We start from the raw sequence: 21,261 nt of genomic DNA, 5'->3' as shown, positions 1-21,261 counted from the left end.
GTGCAGTATCTTGCTTTTGTGTACTTCTCTGGGAACTTGACTTGAATATGGATTTTAGCTCCTTTTATGAATTTGGTGGGAGGAATGATGATTTGGGCTGCTACATTTCTGTTTTGTTAGACCCAGCAAATAGATCTTGATTTTTTTGAAAACATAATTTTATTGAGTGGTAATGAAAAAACTAATGAACCACAAACAGACTCATCAGCATTTATTAAACCTTACCTACAATTATTTAACACACAAACACAAAAAAGCAAAGAGCAATGTACTTGCTGATTGATCCTACATAAATCACAGGTCAGTAAATGCTTAGTCATAGCAGTTCTCCTTGTTTTTCACTGGCATGGGGTGGTAAGGATAAGACCGAAGCCTATACTTACCCCTGGAGGAGGAAAGGAGTGCTGTACGTTCCTGTGAACACTGGATGGTCGATGAAGCGCAATGGCTGCTGGGAGGAGGTTTGGGGTGCTTTGCTTCATAATACTATGCAAAATCTGTTTGTATTGCTTGAAGAGCTGCATAATATCGTCGTGCACATCTCAGTGCACTTGAGTCCTTCTGCCTTTCCACCAGCATGTGATCCTTCCAATCCTGGTCACTCAACCTTGTCTCCAGCATGAGGTCCTTCCATGCTGGCCTATTCTCCAAGTCAGCAGTCTCTGAGGACTGGGGAAGCTCTGAAAACATGTCTTTCTTCTCCTGATCAAGGACAGTCTTTCAGCAGGTGTTGAGGAGGCACCTCTCTAGGATCCCCCAGCTAAGGACACTGATAAACAAAAAGGACAGAGTTATTGGAAAGGAAAAGGAAAATATAAGTCTCAAAACTCTCTAAATTTTTTCTCATAAAGATCTTTCTAAAAATATGCAGAGAGTCAGACTTACTTTGGGACAGCTTGCTTTGGGACCACTCTACAGCTCCAGATATGGTGAACAGCATGGGGGTGCTGCTGAAATCGTTTAGTTATGGGGGTAGGGTTGCCAACTTTCAACCCTGGGTTTGCCAACTTGCACAAAACTGAACACCCTTGCCCTGCCCCTTGCCCCTTCACTGAGGCCTCTCCCCCCGCTGCTCACTCCATCCCCCCTCCGTCTGTCGCTCACTCTCCCCCTTCTCACCCACTGGGCTGGTTCAGGGGGCTGGAGTGTGGGAGGGCAGGAGGGCTTTGGGTAGGGGGGCAGGCTCCAGGGTAGGGGCAGAAATTAGGAGTTCAGGGTGCTGGAGGGGGCTCTGGGCTGGTGCAGGGAGTAGGGGTGTGGACTCTGATGTGGGGCCAGGGATGAGGAATTTGGGGTGCAGGAGGGATCTCCGGGATAGGGCTGAGGGGTTTGGAGTATGGGAAGGGGCTCTGGGCTGGGGCAGGGGCATGGGGAAGTGTGATGGCTCTGTCTGGGGGTGCAGACTCTGGGCTGGGGCTGAGGATGAGGGGTTTGGGGTACAAGAGGGTGCTCTGGATGGGACTGAGGGGTTCGGAGGGCAGGAGGGATATCGGGGCTGGGCCAGGGGGTTGGAGCACCAGGGGAAGTGAGGGATCTGGCTGGGGGTACAGGGTTTGGGGTGCAGGAGGGTGCTCTGGGCTGGGATCGAGGGGTTTGGAGGGCAGGAAGGGGATCAGGGCTGAGGCAGGAGGCTGGGGCCCAGGAGGGGGTCAGGAGCGCAGGCTTCAGGTGGCGCTTAACTCAAGCAGCTCCCAGCAGCAGCGGCATGTCCCCACTCTGGCTCCTATGCGGAGGCGTGGCCAGACGGCTTTGCACGCTGCCCCATCCGCAGGCACTGACCCCGCAGCACTCATTGGCCGCGGTTCCAAGCCAATGGAAGCTGTGGGGGTGACGCTTGGGACAGGGGCAGTGTGTGGAGCCCCCTGACTGCTCCTATGTGTAGGAGCCGGAGGGGGGACATGCCGGCTGCTTCCCAGGAGCCACGCAGCATGGAGCCTAGCAGGGACCCTGCCAGCCCCGCTGCGCAGCGCCGCCAACTGGACAGTCAACGGCCAGGTCAGTGGTGCTGACTGGAGTTGCCAGGATCCCTTTTTGACCAGGTGTTCCAGTCGAAAACCGGACACCTGTGACCCTACATGGGGGGCTGGTGAGTGTGCTGGTGAGTAAGGACAATGCAGTAAATATTGCTAGAATTGTTACAGGTGGTGGTGATCATGGCTGATAATGGCTCTTGAGGGTGACAGAGAGAACAGCTGCTCCAGGCAGCTTGAGGTCTCTCTGATGCATATGATGCCAGGCTGTTCAGAGTGATGGTGCCAGCGGAGTGCGTCGCAGAGTGATGTATCATGGGGGAAGAAACTGGCCATGCTTCCTAGAAATGTCTGGGATAGGATCAAAAAATATCTACTAGAAAATGTTATGAAGATCATTCCAGAGGACAAAAAGGGACAACCATACAAAAATTCACAAATTAAGAAGGTTTGTCACTGCTGCCTAGCACAAGTCCAGAAAAATGAACCTGCTGAGCTAATGTCACCGCCTCTACCTCAACTATACATGCAAAGTAATGAGCATGATTTGTTTCGGACAACTGGACTTGACAATCAAAGCACTGGCTCTTGCAATGTTAACATATGTTTACTTTACAAGTTTAATCTTAAAAATCAGAAACTTTGATTAGCCAGTCCCTGGATTGCTTGCAAGGAATATCTTAAATTTCTTGTGTACTTTTTTTTTTATACTCTGGTATCGGTGTCAATACAGTATATTTCTGTTTCTTTTAACTGAATTGAATCGCTAGTACTTTAGTGTCGTGTGATAGCAGGAATTCTATCTGGATGCCAAAATATGTTGGCTGCTAAATGAACTTAATATTTTGTTTATTGGCAGTTCATAGTTTTAAAATAAACTGGCTACTTTGAAAGTCAATTCCTTTGTTCTCTGATCACATGTGAATGGTCACCATTTGGAAAGGGGCAGGGAGAGGGACAGAGAGGGAGAAAATTTTAAGCACTGCAAAGATAAACAAATCATGCAGCCAAAAATAATGCAGTAATATGCCTACCTGAGCTTCCTTCCCCTTCCTCAGTGGGAGTGTTGCCAACCCTCCAGGATTGGGCTGGAGTCTCTAGGAATTAAAGATTAATCTTGTGATGAAATCTCCAGGAATACATTGAACCAAAATTGGCAACCCTACTCAATTAGCTTGTCTCTAGGCTCATCTGGGTCTTGGTTAGGTATATCCAGTATTGAAGAGCTCCTGGCTCTCCATGGTCTATATCCCCCTCCTTACTAAGCTCATTGTTGCTGCAACATGCGAGTTTCTTTCCATCCATCCTGTGGGTCTGGATGGGGGACACCACTGCCACCTCAAATGTGACAGTGGGCACATCGCAAGTATGGTATGGAACTCACCATAGAAACAGCAGGTCTGTGGGGTGGTCAGATTTTCTGTCAGTGTCCCTCACCTTCTGTAATGATTACTGCAGCTCCTCCCGCTTCACCCAGTATTGCTTCTAGTCCCTGTCATAGCCCAGCTCTTACACCCTCCTCTGCAATGTCTATACAGACACTTTTGTTACTGTAGTTGTCTCACAGGCAGGCTTGCACTGCCCTTCTCCCCCACATGCCAAAAAATCCAGGACTTTTTTTTCCTGGTCCAGACAAGCGCACAAGGTTTAACTGCAGCTTTATATTTGCATTGAGCCATGCCTCTCAGCTCACAGTGTAGGTTAATAGGTGTGCTCGCAAATTCAGGCTCCCAGGAAAAAGGGCATTTTCAAAACATTGGGGATTTTACTGCGGGGCAAGCTTCCAGTCATGGTTATCCTTGTAGTGGAGTTTAAAATTGTGACCTGAGTGGATGCTGTTGTTGGCACAGGGTATTGTGGGCCTGTTGCTGTAGGAGTGTTTTTACCAGCACAGGTAATACAGCACCTACACTTGCATTTTGCTAGCAGAAATATGTTGGCTGAGGACTTACATCGTTCAGGGAGGTGGTTTTATTTTGGTGATAGACATTCTGGATTGTACTTGCTGGAATCAAATTTGGATGTGAACAAATCTGTACCACTAAGAGGCAAATTTTGTTGGCAAAATCTGGTCGCATAAACCAGGCCTAAGACATTTCTCAAGACCTACAGCAAAGCAGCAAGGTCTGAATAAATAAGCACAGGCTTGGAAAGATGGAAGTCCTGAGTTCCACTTCAAGCCCTGAAACTGTCTCTGGGTGACCTTGAGCAAAGCCACTTTACTACTTTGCCTCAGTTTACTCTACTGCTACCTCACAAGGATTGTATGGTTTAATTAGCTAATATTTGTACATAACTTAAACTATAAAATGCTTAGTATTATTACTGCTGCTACATGACACACTATAATTATTTCCACATCATGAGAAGATAATTACTTGTTTTAGTACAAAGCAAATTGGCACATACACACAATGCACTCATATTCTGGGACAATCCTATTACGTAGCTCCAATCTACAATTAGACTGACTTTGTGTGCATAAAATTTGTACTGCCAACGCTTAAACCAAGATAAGAGACTACAGGATTGCCACCATATTCTTTAGTGATGTGGACTAATCTGAATAATATTCAATAGGCATAATTAATAAAATGACCAATGCTGAACTAGGTGTTATGCTTGACCTGCATATGATTTAACTTATAGTTACGTGTTCCAGAGTATTATGCCAGAGCTAATTGTTTTTTCCCCCTCACCGCTTAATCACATTTCACTGTTATAACTCCATGAGACTCAGATCAGTGGCAGTGATGGTGGAATGCTTTTCTACCACTGATTTTTAACAACTGCTATTTTCATCTCTATTTCATCACTATTCAAATCTATTAATTTTAAGACCAGAAGGGACCATTGTGATCATCTAAGTTGACCTCTTGTGTAACAAAGGCTGGAGACATTATGTCACTCCAGCCAGTGAATGAGTCAGCAGAAAACAAGTCGGTCAGCAAAGGTTTCTTCTTCAACTGTTCATATTTCATAGGAAAATAAAGAATGTTACTATGAAAGGGGTCCAATCCAGGCCCAAGGCCTTTGTGGGTGGATTCTAATTTCCTTAAGTCATTTTCACCCTTCTACTTCCTAAATAGCCACCTGTGCACTGGGAGCTAACCCTTTGTTTACAAGGGACCAGATCATAGCCCTTTACTATGTCACAGACAGGTTTACGTAGTCCTGCCTCAGTGCGGGGAGCTGGACTTGATGACTTCTTGAAGTCCCCTTCAGCCCTACATTTCTATGATTCCGTTATTTTTCACACAAATAAATGACATAACTATGGTACGTTAATACTGTAGGGGTGAAGTTGTGATTTCTGTGCTGAAACAGGAGCAGAGAAATATTGGCTACTTCACAACACTTACAGAGGCATTTCTGAAAAAAAGCAAATGGGAAAAAAAAAAAGGCGTGATCGGCGGCTTCAGTTCAGTGGCAGGTCCTTCGCTCCTAGAGGGAGTGAGGGACCTGCCGCCCCTCTCCCTTGGCCGCCCCAAGCACCTGCTTGTTAAGCTGGTGCCTGGAGCCGGCCCTGAGGGGTGGGTTTACACACCTCTGAATGGTCAGACTCCACAAATAAAGCTTGCAAATCTTGTCATCTCTGCACTGGTATGCACAGAAGAATGTCTATATGGTTTACAGAGTCATTTTGTAAGTTTGGTAGACAATGCCTGTAGACTAAGATTCATAGCATTCAGCACATAAAAAAACAATATCTATAAATATAAAATTACAGGATATTAACATGGAATTTAGAAGCTCTAAAGCGGTTAACACAAAGCTTACGAAGGTCCCGCAAATATCAAGTGGTTATAAAAATCATAGGGAGTTTACTAAGAATTATTGCAAAAAAAGGTTAAACAAGGCAGATGCACGAACTTTCATTTGGAATCAGTGTGTGAAACAAGTCTGAAGTATTTATCCCAAGTCATATTTGAGATAGGTGTGAGCAAAAACCTTTCCAACTATGGAGCTGCTCCATCCCAGCATGGTAACATTAAGAGAGAGATATTAAGAAGTAGAGACAGGGAAATTAATATTGGGCTCTTTAAAGCCACCAACAAAATAGAAATTATTTTTATTTTCTAAATAAATACTAGATTATAAGTAGGCAATTTAGTACCTAATATTTAGACAAAATTCATAGGTAAATAGTAAAATGAAAAAAAAAATGTCAATGAGATTTCACTAGGGTTGCCAGGCATCTGGTTTTTGACCGGAATGCCTGGTCAAAAAGGGACCTTGGCAGCTCTGGTCAGCACTGCCAACCAGGCCATTAAAAGTACAGTCAGCAGCGCAGCAGCTGCCCCTGCCCGGAGCCCTCTCCCACACCCCAAACGCCTTCTTTCTGGCCCCACCCCAGAGCCCACACCCCCATCCGGAGCCCTAACCCCCTGCCCCAGCCCAGTGAAAGTGAGTGAGTGGAGGAGCATGAACAACAGAGGGAGTGGGGATGGAGCGAGCGGGGGTGGGGCCTCATAGAAGGGGCAGGGCAGGGGCGGGGCCTCTGGGAAAGGGGAGGTTGTCTGGTTTTGTGCCATTAGAAAGTTGGCAACCCTAGATTTCCCATGTCTATTTCTGAATGCTCTTTGCCACTGTTAATTCTTTTCTAATACACAAGGCTGTTTTTTAAAAGATGTGTGCATACAGAAGGGCTGTTCTCAGCATGCTGGAAAAACAGTTACAATATTTGAGAGAGCTTCATTGTAGAATAAATTCATGGAGGTTAATTCCATTAATGGCTATTAGCCAGGATGGGTAAGGAATGGTGTCCCTAGCCTCTGTTTGTCAGAGGGTGGAGATGGATGGCAGGAGTGAGATCACTTGATCATTACCTGTTAGGTTCACTCCCTCTGGGGCACCTGGCATTGATCACTGTTGGTAGACAGGATACTGGGTTGGATGGACCTTTGGTCTGACCCAGTATGGCCATTCTTATGTACTTATGTTCTTATGTAGTAACAATTAAGCCCAGATGACTGAAGGGACCTTGCCTTGAAACACAATTTTCCCTTTTTTCCTAAAAGCTGCTTCCAGATGCAGTGATAGGCCCAAACGAAAACTTCAGTTCAATACATTCTTCATCTCTGGAGATGTTCAAAAACAGGAACCTGGAGCTGGATCCAAATTTGCAAGTTGCACCCATCTTTATAATGGAATAGGCCAGCCCAAATCCCCAGAGCCACCCACCATCGAACTTTCAAAAGGTAAGAATGCACATGGAGTTCTGATTTTTGCATGGTCAGTTTCTTACTCTCCAAAGGGGAAGGATGTCCAATGGTTACGGCACTAGTCTAGGATTTGGAAGACCTAGTCCAATTCCCTTCTCCACCAGACTTCACGTGACCTTGGACAAGTCACATAGTCTCTCTGTGCCTCAGTTCTCCATCTGTAAAATGGGAATAATAATCCTTCTCTATCTCACACAAATGGTGTGATGATAAATATATTAAAGATTGCAAAGTGTTCAGATATTATGATAATGGGAACCACATAAAAGTTAGCTTTCTATCTACGTTAAGACTTATTCAAAGAATGAAGCAGCTGTAAAGTAGCAGCATTTTCAAATTACAAAGAAGAAACGCCCACAATTCGTGAGTGTTATTGTGAGAAATTATCATCACCTGTTGGTGAAATCATAGAACTAAAAATGACTTGCTAATTTAAAAACAGTACCAAACAAGAGCATGATGGAAGTGACTAAATAATGTTCTATTGTTAAATCATTCCAAGCTAAGGTGTGTGTACTTGTGAATTTTTGGTTAAATTTTCTTATTTTTTGCTGAGTTTTTAAATAAAAAAAACATAGTATATAAAATACTGGAAAAAGCTACGTGTTTTCATATATGGACCAGGTTATGCTCCAGGAGACAGTGATTCTGCTATGGTATTAATCTTAACCTTCTGAAGTGATCATGGTGAATCACTCTATGGTTCTGCTTGATTATTTCACTATTTGATTCTGTCTGAATTTTTAATTCAATAAAAACTTTGAAGAAGCTCATTATCAGGGCTCCATGAAATGACTGGTGAGGATTACTTCAGTTATTTTGTAACAGTACTGGAGATCAGGGAAAGTAATTGCATTCATAACAGAATAACCGGACAGAGAAAAAACAAGATTTGATGAACAGAGGTCACACCTTTAAAAATGTTTCGTTTCCCTTGTAGCTAAATAATATTGCTAAAGCATTCTATCTTAGTGATTTGTACTGCTGCCTATGCCTATAGTATCTGAGCATTTTCCATATTCATTAGATTGACAGTCTAGTAGGTTTCTAGGAGCTTCAAAAGTCTGTGGGTCCTATCTCATTTTGGATTATAAAATGCTATTTGTGATAAGGTTTTTTGGGGAAATAAGGGGAATAGTTAGTGAGAATGTAAGTCTGGCTATGGTGGAAAGTTTTTATTAACAGTATGATGAATTGGGGCTCTGTCTGTACACCTTTTGAACTGTGGTAGACATTCTGAAGTTGTATATAAAAAACTGCTGTATCATGAATGCCTAAGTGTATGTGGCTCCACCATTGCTGACATGTCCTGTAGCAAGGACACACCAGAGAGAGACAATGGGGAATATTTAAGGTTAACAACGATACTTTAACCACAATAAAGTTATGCTAAAAATCATTTGCACCCTTTGAAAACCAATATTATCTTACCCCTGTGGAGAAAGGGGGTAAAGGTCGGAGCAGTGGAAAGTCACCCAAAGGAGAGAACAAAGGCAGCCAGGGAGCCACACAGGAAGAAAGGGAGACAGAAAGAGAAAGAATGGGGCAGAGATATAAAGGTCACACAAGCTGGGAAAGGAGCTCCATGAGGGAGAAACCACACAGCATGTAACAACCCATAGAAGGCAGGGGACACCGTGCCTGCCTGCCATCCATGACACAGATGGTCCCTAGGGACTGTCAGGGGAAGGTGAACTAGAGAGGGGAATTGTATGTAGTGTTTATTGTTTTATATGATCTGTATTCTCCTGTGCTTTACATGATTAAGTAAAAGAGCAAATTGTGTTAGACTCTGGGCAAAGTCTCTCTATATACACCTCTACCCTGATATAACGCGACCCGATATGACACGAATTCGGATATAACATGGTAAAGCAGTGCTCCGGGGGGGGCGAGGCTGCACACTCCGGTGGATCAAAGCAAGTTTGATATAACGCAGTTTCACCTATAACGCAGTAAGATTTTTTGGCTCCCGAGGACAGCGTTATATCGGGGTAGAGGTGTATGTATTAATTGCTTCCCAGCTACTGCAAGAGAGAGTTAAACAATTAAACCAGAAGCTTCACACCTTTGGTATAGAGGTCCAGGACAAGGTCTGTATAACTAACCAGGGTATCTTGGGGGTAAGCGCTGGTTGTGGGTATTTAAGGAAATTAGGTTGAGAAGCTACATTTCTGAAAAAGGGGAGCAGACAGATTCAGTGCCCAGAAAATGTGCCAAAGACGCAAAGGGAAGAAAACAGTGCTACAGCTTGGTGAGGCTCCAGAAATGTCCCCTCACAGCAGTCTGGTAAGTGGCTAGAAAGAGTGACCCTGGCCAAATCTGAGAGACAGAGCAAATTGGCATTCCCTATGCACTCTTTACATTAAGTACAGGGTAGCATAGGACCATGGTTCCCAATTTTTTTAATACTGCAGCTCCCTTAAAGATATTTTAAAACTGTGTGGCTTCCCACAACCAAATATTTACTGACTCAGAACACTAGTAGTTTCAAGAGTTCAGGCCCTATTGTTTGCATGGTATCGCAACTTTATTCAATTACATACATTTTTTTAAATTCTATAATCTAATCTAATCTGGGTTTTTAAAACTATAATTTGAAAATATGGATTTTTTTTGGTGTGTTCAGCCAGAGTCTAAGATTTTGGTGAGAAGAATAAGCCTGTTTTGAACTGCATAGTTACACAATGTTTGGTTGAATGTGTATTAGGGCCAGATGTAAGTTATTTTCCATGATTAAATCATTTCTATGTGGTGTTTTTACAGAAATCATTGCTGAACACTGCACTCTCAGAGATAAGTGGAAGCGAATGGCAGCAGCACTTGCATAGCTTCATCTATGAGTGCTTCATACTCTCCTTTAACAAAAATTCAAAATTCCTAGTTTATTAGAAACCCGGTTTTCAGCATGTGATCACTTGACAATTTTAAGAGATTTTTCATTGGCGAGATACGTATGGTTGGAACAAAGTCAGCTGTTACCAAGAATAGGCTTTGAATCCAATTGATTGGATTCATTAATGTTCAACTCCAGGAAAATACTAAGAAAAATGGAAATACAATCCAGACAATGAGTTAATATTTGCTTTTTAATAGTATTTTGATTGCTTTAACTCTGTTCTTTTAAAAAAGTCTGGTAACACTGGAAACAACTCAGTAACTCCCTTTTCAATGTAGTATCTCCAAAGTTTCTTCATGAATCCCCCCCTTTTCTCTTTTATAACTAGTATATTTGTATTCCTACCTTAAAGTGTTAGGTTCAGTGCATTCAATTTGCCAAATATGTCTACCAGATAGCTAATGTAGTGAAGATTTAAATTTCAGAAAGTGATTATATACAGTACTGCAGGGGTCGGCAACCTTTCAGAAGTGGTGTGCCGAGTCTTCATTTATTCATTCTAATTTAAGGTTTCGCGTGCCAGTAATACATTTTAATGTTTTTTGAAGGTCTCTTTCTAGAAGTCTATAATATATAACTAAACTATTGTTGTATGTAAAGTAAATAAGGATTTAAAAATGTTTAAGAAGCTTCATTGAAAATTAAATTAAAATGCAGAGCCCCCCGGACCGGTGGCCAGGACCCGGGCAGTGTGAGTGCCACTGAAAATCAGCTCATGTGCTGCCTTCGGCACACGTGCCGTAGGTTGCCTACCCCTGCAGTACTGTATTAAGATATTTTCATATTAAAGATTATAAAGATTAGACGTAGGGATTCTGATTTTTTATTTTAAACAATAAGCACTTGGAAAACACCTCTGGATACAAAAAAATAAAATCAGTATTTAGCCAATAAACACCAGAAATAGTTAGTTGTATATATGGTTATGTTTACACAGGGATTAAAAAAAAACCACACACAATTAGCCCAGGTCAGCTGACTCAGGCTCCAGGGCTGAAAAATTGCTATGTAGACACTCAGGCATGGCCTGGAACCTGACCCCCTGGTATCCTCCAAGGGCGCGCTGGAACCTAAGCCAGAACATCTACGGAGCAATTTTTAGCCTTATAGCCCAAGCCCCATGAGTCCAAGTCAGTTGACCCAGGGCAGCTGCAGCTGTGCCGCAGGGCTTTTATCCCATGTAGATGTACTCTGAGCTTATCTACACAGAGCACACTATGGGAGTGGGATTTCTAAAGCTCAGTAACGTTGCAAATTAATTGGTCCATGTAGACCCTGAGGGTGCGCACTAAAGGTTCCCTAGTGCACTCTAACATAGTGCTATTTGAAACAGTACTACATTAAAGCACACTAGGGAACATTACAAAGAGAGCGCTCATTAAATCCTGATTTTTGGGCATCTACATAGAACTCAAAAATTGCTAAGAATAATACACACCATCACCACCCGAAATGAAATTAATAACCCTGAAAAACGGAAGACCCAGTTATACCTCAGAGTTTCCTGGATACCACTTTTCATTTATAGACCCCCAAATTTAAAAAAATTTCTTTTTAAATACATAATGATATATTCATCCCCATTCTACAAACGGGGGAATCTGAGGAAGCAAGAGGTAAAATAAGTTATCCAGAGTCTCACAAGTCAGTAACTGAGCCAGGAATAGAACCCCAGGTTCCTGGCTCTCACACCAGTGCCCTACCTACTGGGCTAGCTTCCCTACCACAGCCAAATATTTCTCAGGGATTAGCTCCCATACTGCTAAATGGAAGAACTGAGGTTATTTAATTTGAGTGTCTCACCAGCACACCATTCTCTCAGATTATCACGTCTCTTTGTGTAAATCTGTATGCCATTTCTTCTGCATTAATCATCGAAGGAGGAATCTACAGTCTCAAGGCATACAGTATGCACAAAGTTAATTTAGTGTTTAATTAATTCCTCTTTACATAACAATGCTTGTTAATCTAATTAGAATTTCAAACTATGTATATATTTGCATATTTATTCATGATCAAAAAGAAACAATGTAATAGAAAGTTTTTAGGTGCATCATTTCTTGGACTCAATTAAAAAGTGAAGATACAATTGTTGTGATGCTGAACATACTGAACCTTATTTATCACACTGAATATATTAATTACTGATCATTTTCATGTCCCATCTTTATGTGAGTAGAATTTAACTACAAACTAGTTACCTTGTAGCATAAACTCTTAACATCTTCACACTTCCTATTTTAAGAGTTCTCAAACAGTGGTCTGTAGAACACTGATGGGTTCATACAGCTGGCTGGTCTCACGGCATTGCCTCCCCTTCTGGTCTCCAGATGGTAAATCATCTTAAAAGAAGCTAAAAACACATTAACTTTACTAATTTTATTTTTCCATATAAGCAAGTATTGTGGTTGCCCCAGGGAATCATTAATCTGCTTGGAGATTCCACACGCAATAGAAGTCAGAAAATATTGGAGGTGAACCCAGGCCTATGTGGCTGGTGTGAAGCTGAAGGTTTTGGTTTTGTAGAACACTGAGCCATATTCCAGTAGGAGAAGGAGCTGTACAAATGGGATGACCTGCATCTCATACGGAGGCGGACTAATCTTCTTGGATGGAGACTATCTAGAATCATAGAACCATAGGGGTTAGAAGGGACCACAAGGGACATCTAGCCTGACCCCCTGCCAAGATGCAGGATTTGTTGTGTCTAAACCATCCAAGATAGATGGCTATCCAGCCTTCTTTTGAAACCCTCCGTTTTTTTGCACTTGGGTGGTGGCAGCATCTACCCATCCAAGGTCAGAGAGAAGCTGTAACCTTGGGAGTTTAATACAAGCCTGGAGTGGCCAGTATTAATTTTTAGAATCCTTGTGAGCCCCCACCTTCTGCTCTCGAGGTGCCAGAGTGGGGAATCAGCCTTGACAGATGCCAATTGTGGAGACTTTTGCAACCTGCACACAATTCTAATAAGAACTGAATTGAAGGTATTAGGTAAAATGTGAAGCAGTTATCCACATGGCCCATATCAAATACCCTGAATAACCCATTTCCTGTTATCATAAAATCATATTTAAATCCCAGTATAAAGATGAATGCAAGAGAGGGCAGTTTAGTGCTTGTAGCAATATTAAATCAACCATGAGAAATTCTGAAAATAGACTAGTTTGTTATGAATTACTAATTACTCCCATACCCAACAGATTGTTACTCAAAATACACAGACAGACAGAAACAATGTGATAAATTCTACAAAACTCATCCTACTGAGACTGAAGAGATCAAGATAGAAAATTAATGACAATTTATCAGTAAGGAGGAGACAAAGGCTTCCACAAGATTGGAATATCCACTACAATGCTAAATACAGCCTGGTCACTCCATGAATCATTTAGAAATGAAAGGCCATGATGTAGGCAGCTCTTTTGGCTATTTAATCTGTCAATCAATCAGCGTAAGTGTGACACAAAGTGCTTCATTAAATATGCATGTTAAAAAAAGATGGAGCCCAGAGAATAGTAAGATGTTTAAGGCCACATTCTGCCCTCATGATGGCAATAATCATGTAACAGAGCAGAATTTGCCCTCTAGCACATCAAGCCCCAATGTCGCTTTCATTTTTCTATGCCACTTATATTACTGTCAAGGTGTATTAATAATGCTAATCCTGAAATGAATTGCTTGGTAATGCCAAACTCAATAGCCATTGAGTCACAGATACTTCATTGTCTTCCATTTGTTTTTAATAAATCCCAAGGTTGGATAATTTCATGCCAAAATGAATAGATTATTTAATCTTAGTCTAACTCCAAAGACTTCAAAACAGTCTCAAAAGCTTCTTAAAGACCTTGATTCATCAAGGAGTAACTCACTTATCTGAGCACACTTTTATAACTGGTGGCATAGCACGCTATTCTTTCAAAGCTTCACAAACAGAAAGAAGCTCTTGAAACCTAGCTATAAATTTTATTAGACCATTCTGATTCTGAAGCAATCTGATGGCACACTGCTTTATAGTGGCTATTAAGTGTCAGCTGAGTTGTACCTTTACAACCGTTAAAAAAAAATGAGCTAAATTTTGTTGTCTTTCCAACCTTCACTAAAAGGTATTCCTTTGAATATTTTGAGCACTGCACTGTTAAGAATCTTGCAGCCTAACTTGCTAAAAATGTTTGTACTGACACTGACTAGGAATTCCCATAAATTACATTGAAAATTCTTGTAATAATCTCAGCCATGGTTGAGAAACATCAAAACACCAGAATCTGATCACTGTGTTCATAATCAATTAGGCACTTACCAAAGGACACCAGAACTTTCAATGGAGGTTAAATGACCAATCACCTTAGCTGCTTTTGGAAACCAATGTAGAAAATTAAATAAAAATATTTGGGGTTTTAAATTGACAAGAGCTAGGATTAAAATAATAAGCAATGTTGCATTGAAATATGGGACAGGAAGTGACAAATACTGAAACAGCTGGTGAATCTAAGTGAGCTAACCTATCTACCTAAGCCAGAAGTTGATAAAGATACTGAGAGTATGTCGACACTGCAACATAAGCCCAAACTCAGACTCCAGCTCAAGCCCAGACTCCCCTTCCATCTTCACATAAATCTGTTTGATTCAGGCCAGTAAACCCTCAGGACCCAAGCCCTAGAAGCCAGCATAGGGACATGGATCTGAGCCCAACTCCCATCAGAACTTGGGTCAAAACTGCATCATTTTGAAGCATGGATACAACTTGGACCTGGATCCCAAGACTCATGTCCTGAGAGTCTGCCCAAACTACAATAACATGGGCCAGAGTTACTTGGCCTTTCTATCCCAATACTAGCCAATTGACTTCCAGGAAACAGAAGCAACCTGCCAGGTTCAAGTACAGCTGCTCAGCATTGAACCCTCCCATTTCATTCTGACTACTGAACTGCAAACAGAATGAGCCATCTCCTGCATATACTATGGCCACTGATAAGAATTTATCCTTTCCCAAACATGCTGTTATCTAGTCACAGAACCCTAGTTAGGTTTTGATAACTCTCTGGTGCAAGACGAGCAAGAGATTTGATTTCAATAAGAGAACCAGAAATGACCATGCATAACATGCTGGCAGTACTGGGGTTCACCAGAATGGTGACCAGTGCAGGAAGTGGAGTGAGTGGATCTAAAGTGGCTACAGGAAAGCTGAGAATGAGAACCGGACCTCTGGGAACTCCCTGTCATCCTGCCCCTTTTATGAGAACTTTGACCAAGTGTTGGGTTGTACACTGAACTCTCAGCAGTTCACAATAGACTGATCAGCTGGGATAGCGACCTTCCGATCATTCTAGCATAGCACTAGAAGGGAGCCAGCAGCTGCCAGATTGGGCTAGTGAAGTGACTCTTGTGCTCACACTGGTCCCCGAGGAGGCCTTGCTGCCAGGGTGCCAGCAGCTGCACCATGTCTTGAGTCCATTCTCGGTAGGGGCAGCCCACTATGGAACTGGCAGCAGAAACAGAAGGGGCAGAAGTAACTCCAGAGCCTGGTAAGTGATTGGCTCCATGTTTGTTATTATTAAACCAATAGGAGGAATTTTTGGTTTATGACCCAATGCAAATTTTATTACAAGCCACGGGTAGTAGCATGTGTCTGCTAATGGAGGAACGCATGCCGTGTCTTGGTGTCACCCCCCAACACACACACATGCTACCACATGGAATTCAAAATGGTGACCAGGAAGTGCAAACAACAGGTAAACAAGTATTTAAAATTACATTTTTACCATAAATTCACACCTTCTGACAAAGATGTGCTGGAGCGTTAAAAGTAAGAACCTTATATTGCCTTCAGTTTTAGTACATAGCATCACACAAATCAGCCATGCCACAAGGGAACAAGCAGCCTGCAAACAGTAAACTGCACAGGAGGAAGAGGGAATCAAAGCGCAAGGATGACTAATTCCTGGTCTGAAATACAGCAGGGAGGTGTATATGCAGTCCAGAAGTGTGCTGGGGAAGAGAGGGTGGGTCGTGCAGTTTTTTTGAGAGTCTTATCTTGAGTGTAGTTAGGGCCCTTCATTTTCAGTATTTATTTTATTTAATTTTTCCTGGGAATTTATCAGGGTTTATTACCACAACAACAAAAACAGGTCAAAATTAGTGCAAAAAAACTATTCATAATTTTTATGGGTAAATATCAGGGTTTATTTTGGTGGATGGAAAGACGGGGGGAAATGTATTCAGTAGATTAATGCTTTGAATTCTGTTCATCAATGTGGTTTGCTGAAGAACTAAAACAGAACTCAAAACACAATGCCACCTCTGAGTTTAAGAAAACAATACATCTCTAAACCCCAAATAAAACTTTTCATTTGAATAAATAGTTTCCTGTTATAGACTTAGAACTATTAGCCTATAAATATTTACATTTAATAATTGGGCCACATCATTTGCAGTGCATACACTCAACTTTATCCTTTTCTCCGCTTTTTATTTTTTAAAACTTTTGAATACTTCCTTGTGTTCTGAAATGTATTCTGACCAATCTACTCTCACCAATCTACTAGAATTCTTTGGATGGGGGGGGTCAACAAGCATGTGGACAAGGGGGATCCAGTGGATATAGTGTACTTAGATTTTCAGAAAGCTTTTGACAAGGTCCCTCACCAAAGGCTCTTAAGCAAAGTAAGTTGGGATATGATAGAGGTCTTTAAAATCATGACTGGTGTGGAGAAAGTAAATAAGGAAGTGTTATTTACTCCTTCTCATAACACAAGAATTAGGGATCACCAAATGAAATTAATAGGTAACAGGTTTAAAGCAAAAAAAAATCAAGTATATTTTTCCACACACAATGCGCAGTCAACCTGTGGAATGCCTTGCCAGAAGATGTTCTGAAGGCCAAGATTATAACAGGGTTCAAAAAAGAATTGGAAGATAGGTCCATCGATGGCTATTAGCCAGGATGGGCAGGGATGGTGTCCCTAACCTCTGTTTGCCAGAAGCTGGGAATGGGCGACAGGGGATGGATAATTTGATGATTACCTGTTCTGTTCATTCCCTCCGGGGCATCTGGCATTGGCTACTGTCAGAAGACAGGATACTGGTCTAGATGGACCTTTGGTCTGACCCAGTATGGCCTTTCTTATCTGAAATTAAAATTTCAAATGCCATTTCTGCTTGGTATTCTGATACAGATCTTTATTTTCTTCCCATTTTAGTGTATTTAGTAGTCTAGAAGATACACACAATAAACAGGCATGCATGCAAGCTCTGAAGTGTGCGCGCATCTGAACATACTGATGAATCTCACACCGATCACATACACATTTCAAGCTGTTAGCTGGTAGTTTAAAGATCTGACACTAAAATGTATCATCTGCAAATTTTGCCACTTCACTGCTTACCTCTTTTTCCAGATCATTTATGAATATGTTGAGTAAGACTGGTCCCAGTATAGACCCCTGGGGGACACTACTATTTACCTCTCTCCATTCTGAAAACTGACTATTTATTCCTACCTATTGTTTCCTATTTTTTAACCTGTTACCAATCCATGAGAGGACCTTCCTTCTTATCTCATGACAACTTACTTAATAAATACCCTTACTACAACAGGCAGCTTTGCATATACACACAGACTGTGTATTATCATAATACATATATCTCACGCAATGTACTGTATTTTCCTAATACAATAAGTTATTTTTTATATATTTGAATGATACAAAAGTAGTGTGAAAATCAGAAAAAAATGAATACTTTTTGTAAAACCCTGGAATTTTTTGGTAAAAATCGGTTTAAACTGAAAATGAAGGGGCTTACATATAGTCCATAGACAGATGAAGTCAGAACAGGCTGTATCATAAGCATAGAGAGGCAGTAATCCACATGGATGCTAGCACAGAATCCTGTTGATGCCCCTGAATTTTGACCTCATCATGGGTGCGGATAGCTGCAAACTTTTCCCATAGTAGGAACTCCAGATAGTCAGTCACATTTGGGAAAGGATGTATTTTCCCGGTGCTTCTCTATATGACACCAGGCACCACCATCACTGCATCACCTGGCCACGTAGGAGCCAGAGAAGGGACATGCCACTGCTTCCGAGAGCGGCTTGTGGTAAGTGCCGCTTAGAGCCTGCACTCCCTGAGCCTCTCTCCTCGCCCCAACCCCCTGCCCTGATCCCGCTCCCACTCTCCACTCTCCACACCCCTCGATCCCAGCCCAGAGCACCCTCCTACACCCCAAACCTCTCATCCTCAGCCCCACCACAGAGCCCACACCCCCTGCTGAAACCTGCACCCCTTCCCACACACCTGCCCCAGCCCTGATACCCCTCCCACTCCAGCCCCAAGCACCCTCCTACACCACAAACTCCTCATCCCCAGACCCACCCCAGAGCCCGCAGCCCCTTCCGCTTCCCAACCCCAATTTTGTGAGCATTCATGGCCTGCCATACAATTTCTATTCCCTGACGTGGCCCTCGGGCCAAAAAGTTTGCCCATCCCTGGTTTATACCATCACTTTTAGGTAAATCACACGCCGGACAGCTGCAGGAACCTTCCCCACCACAGCCCTACAGTGGACTTGCCAGCATCAAACTGGTCAGCAATGGACCTGTAGCAGTCTGGGGTAGCCAGTTTCCAGAAGGTTGCAGCAATCCTCTTCTGTACTGGCATGGCCTCCCTCATGTATGTATCCTGACATTGGAAGGTCAGGGCAAGCTAATCACAAAGCTTTAGAAATGTCACTTTCTTCATGCAAGCGTTTTGAAGCCACCGCTGGTCATCCCAGGTTCGCATGACAATGTGATCTCACCAGTCTGTGCTTGTGGCCCTGCTCCAGAAGCGCCAGTCTATACCAAGAGTTGTGAACCGCAGCCTCCAGACTGACTCTGCCATGTCTGTATCATCATCGTTCTCTGACGCATGTCTTCAGTAAATCAGAAAATGCCGCCAAAATGTCCACCAGTGTCTCATGGATGCCCTGCCTGTTTCCCGACACAGGAGTGAAAGTACAAGCAAAGCCAAGTTCTTCATATGGTGACTCTTCCATGTTGCTGGCTCCAGCAGTCTCAAAAAACGGCTCAGCTGGATGTCCTGGCAGACTGCAACAACTTCCTAGAAAGTGCCCTGGGACAGACACTCAAGTTTTCCCAAAGTGCACCACAAATAAAGGGCTAGAGCACCTACAGCTAGGAAGGGAGCTCGGAAGCCTGAAATAAGTTAGTTTGACTTGGGTCTGCATAGTGCAGTGCGAACACCTGATGGGAGTGTGATGCCGGTGTCCATAAATTCAAAATCTAGGGTCAATATTCAGTGTGGACGCTCAAGCGTGGGCAGCCGAACATTAAGCCTGTGGGACTCAAGTCCCACAGACCCAGGCTTACACTGCAGTGTAGACATACCCTGAGACCAATACTCTTATTTTGGAAATAATGTAAACTTTAATGGTCACAAATGGACAGGGGCTTGAGTTTACATCACAGCATTCCTCAGCAGTGTTTCTATCAAATTGGGGTTTGGTCCAGTGCTGACAGAGGGAAGACTACCACCCTCTAAATTATTAACACAATTTCTGACAGCACCTAGGCACTCTTTGAAGGCCTTCCTTCCAAATAGTGATGCAGGCTGGCCCTGCTTGGTTTGAGTGATCTGATAGGGTCACATAACAAGGAAAAGCTACACCAGGCAAATCTTTCTTCTTGTTCAGAAATGTATTTTTGTTTGAAACAAATGGGAAACAATTCACACAATGGTCATCTGATTCTTAGGGTTTTTTCTTTTCTTTTCTAGTTTTATAAAACTTTCTCCTCTGCCCCAGATACATGAAAAATGACACTCAGAGCTGAAGTAGTAATAAATTCATTTTGACTCTGATTCGAGTTGGGAGGTTTATATTCTCTCTGACACAGCACCCAGGTGGCCTAATTTCATGTTAAAAAAAACCCCACATTGCATTCAACTCTTCTTAAACTCTGCCACCTTTTATCATCAGTTTCTAACAGTATTACTGCAGCGCTCAGCACTACAGCCTTCACTGACTGATTAGGTTACAGAAGACATTCACAACTGCACTGGTCAATGTTCCTACAAATCAAATTGCACTACATGCAACAGAAGTGCATTGTGCAGAACATAGAGCAGTTTAGACCAAAAAAAGGAGGAAAGGGAGATTGTGGGGAACACAATGATCATAGTACTTTAATACATAAGCCTCACACACTTCATCTAGTGAAAACAGAATGCTGGGTGGAACTCGTAATATCCAGACCAGAGGCTTGCTAAATCCAGGGTTGTGAACTCCATCCTTGAGGGGGCCACTTAGGGATCTGGGGCAAAAATCAGTACTTGGTCCTGCTAGTGAAGGCAGGGGGCTTGGACTCAATGACCTTTCAGGGTCCCTTGAGATAGGTATATCTCCATACTTTAAACATAAAAGGAAATACTTGTGTGCAGTTTTGAGATTAAATTTACTCAGAAACACTGAGTGACAGAAGCAGCAATTATATGACTACATCACACAATACCAAGTTGAAATCAGCTTGGTGTGCCCTACCACAGACAAGTTGTTGTCTGCAGTAGCATTCAAGAAATGCTAATGAAATTGTAGACCCAGGTGTAAAATTAAACACTGGTATCACTTCAAAGCCTGGATGAACCTTTTTGAATAAAATAAAAACTTAAACCCACGTTCAGCTATTTACTGACACTGTTTTTTAAGTATTATGCTCATCTGTGATTCCTCATTGGGGCTGAGAGTAGAAACAATACCACAGGAAGAGCCTCTCACTGTATTTCTGACTCAGCCCAAATCTGGAAGTCCTGGGAATCGCACAAGCGAGATCTGGCAATACTTCTATCACCACCCATGGTTCAGAGAAGTCTGAATGAAGTTTAGAGGAAACATTCCAACCAACCTCCAGGCCTTCCAAAGTCCCCCTGCCATCACTAGTCTAACATGTGCATATACCTTCATCTGAGGAGACCTGACACAAATTCAGATTAATCCAGATCAACTTTATACATGTTCGATACATTAAACCACATTTTTCAAAGTATTATGCAGAATTTTATCATCCCTCTTCTTTAGAGCTCACAGTCTCCCCTTTTGATTATTTAGGACTTTGTAGCAGTGTTAATGCTGATCAATAAAAAGCCAGTCAACTTTCTACCTTCATGATGCTTGT

General features: G+C 42.4%; 1 long non-coding RNA gene across 1 annotated transcript; it reads right to left on the bottom strand.

The window, feature by feature from the left end:
- Window positions 1–196: 196 nt before the first annotated feature.
- LOC135972477 (uncharacterized) lies at window positions 197–3,080 on the bottom strand. The gene is made up of 2 exons (XR_010588935.1): window positions 3,005–3,080; window positions 197–769 (listed from the first exon to the last, which is right to left on the bottom strand). It is a non-coding gene; the product is annotated as an uncharacterized LOC135972477 (long non-coding RNA).
- Window positions 3,081–21,261: the final 18,181 nt, after the last annotated feature.

The sequence above is a fragment of the Chrysemys picta genome, chromosome 6 (genome assembly GCF_011386835.1).
Source record: "Chrysemys picta bellii isolate R12L10 chromosome 6, ASM1138683v2, whole genome shotgun sequence".
In the NCBI taxonomy this organism is placed as follows: Eukaryota; Metazoa; Chordata; order Testudines; family Emydidae; genus Chrysemys; species Chrysemys picta.
The sequence above is the reverse complement of the archived record's forward strand: the minus strand, read 5'-3'. Positions and strand labels throughout refer to the sequence as shown.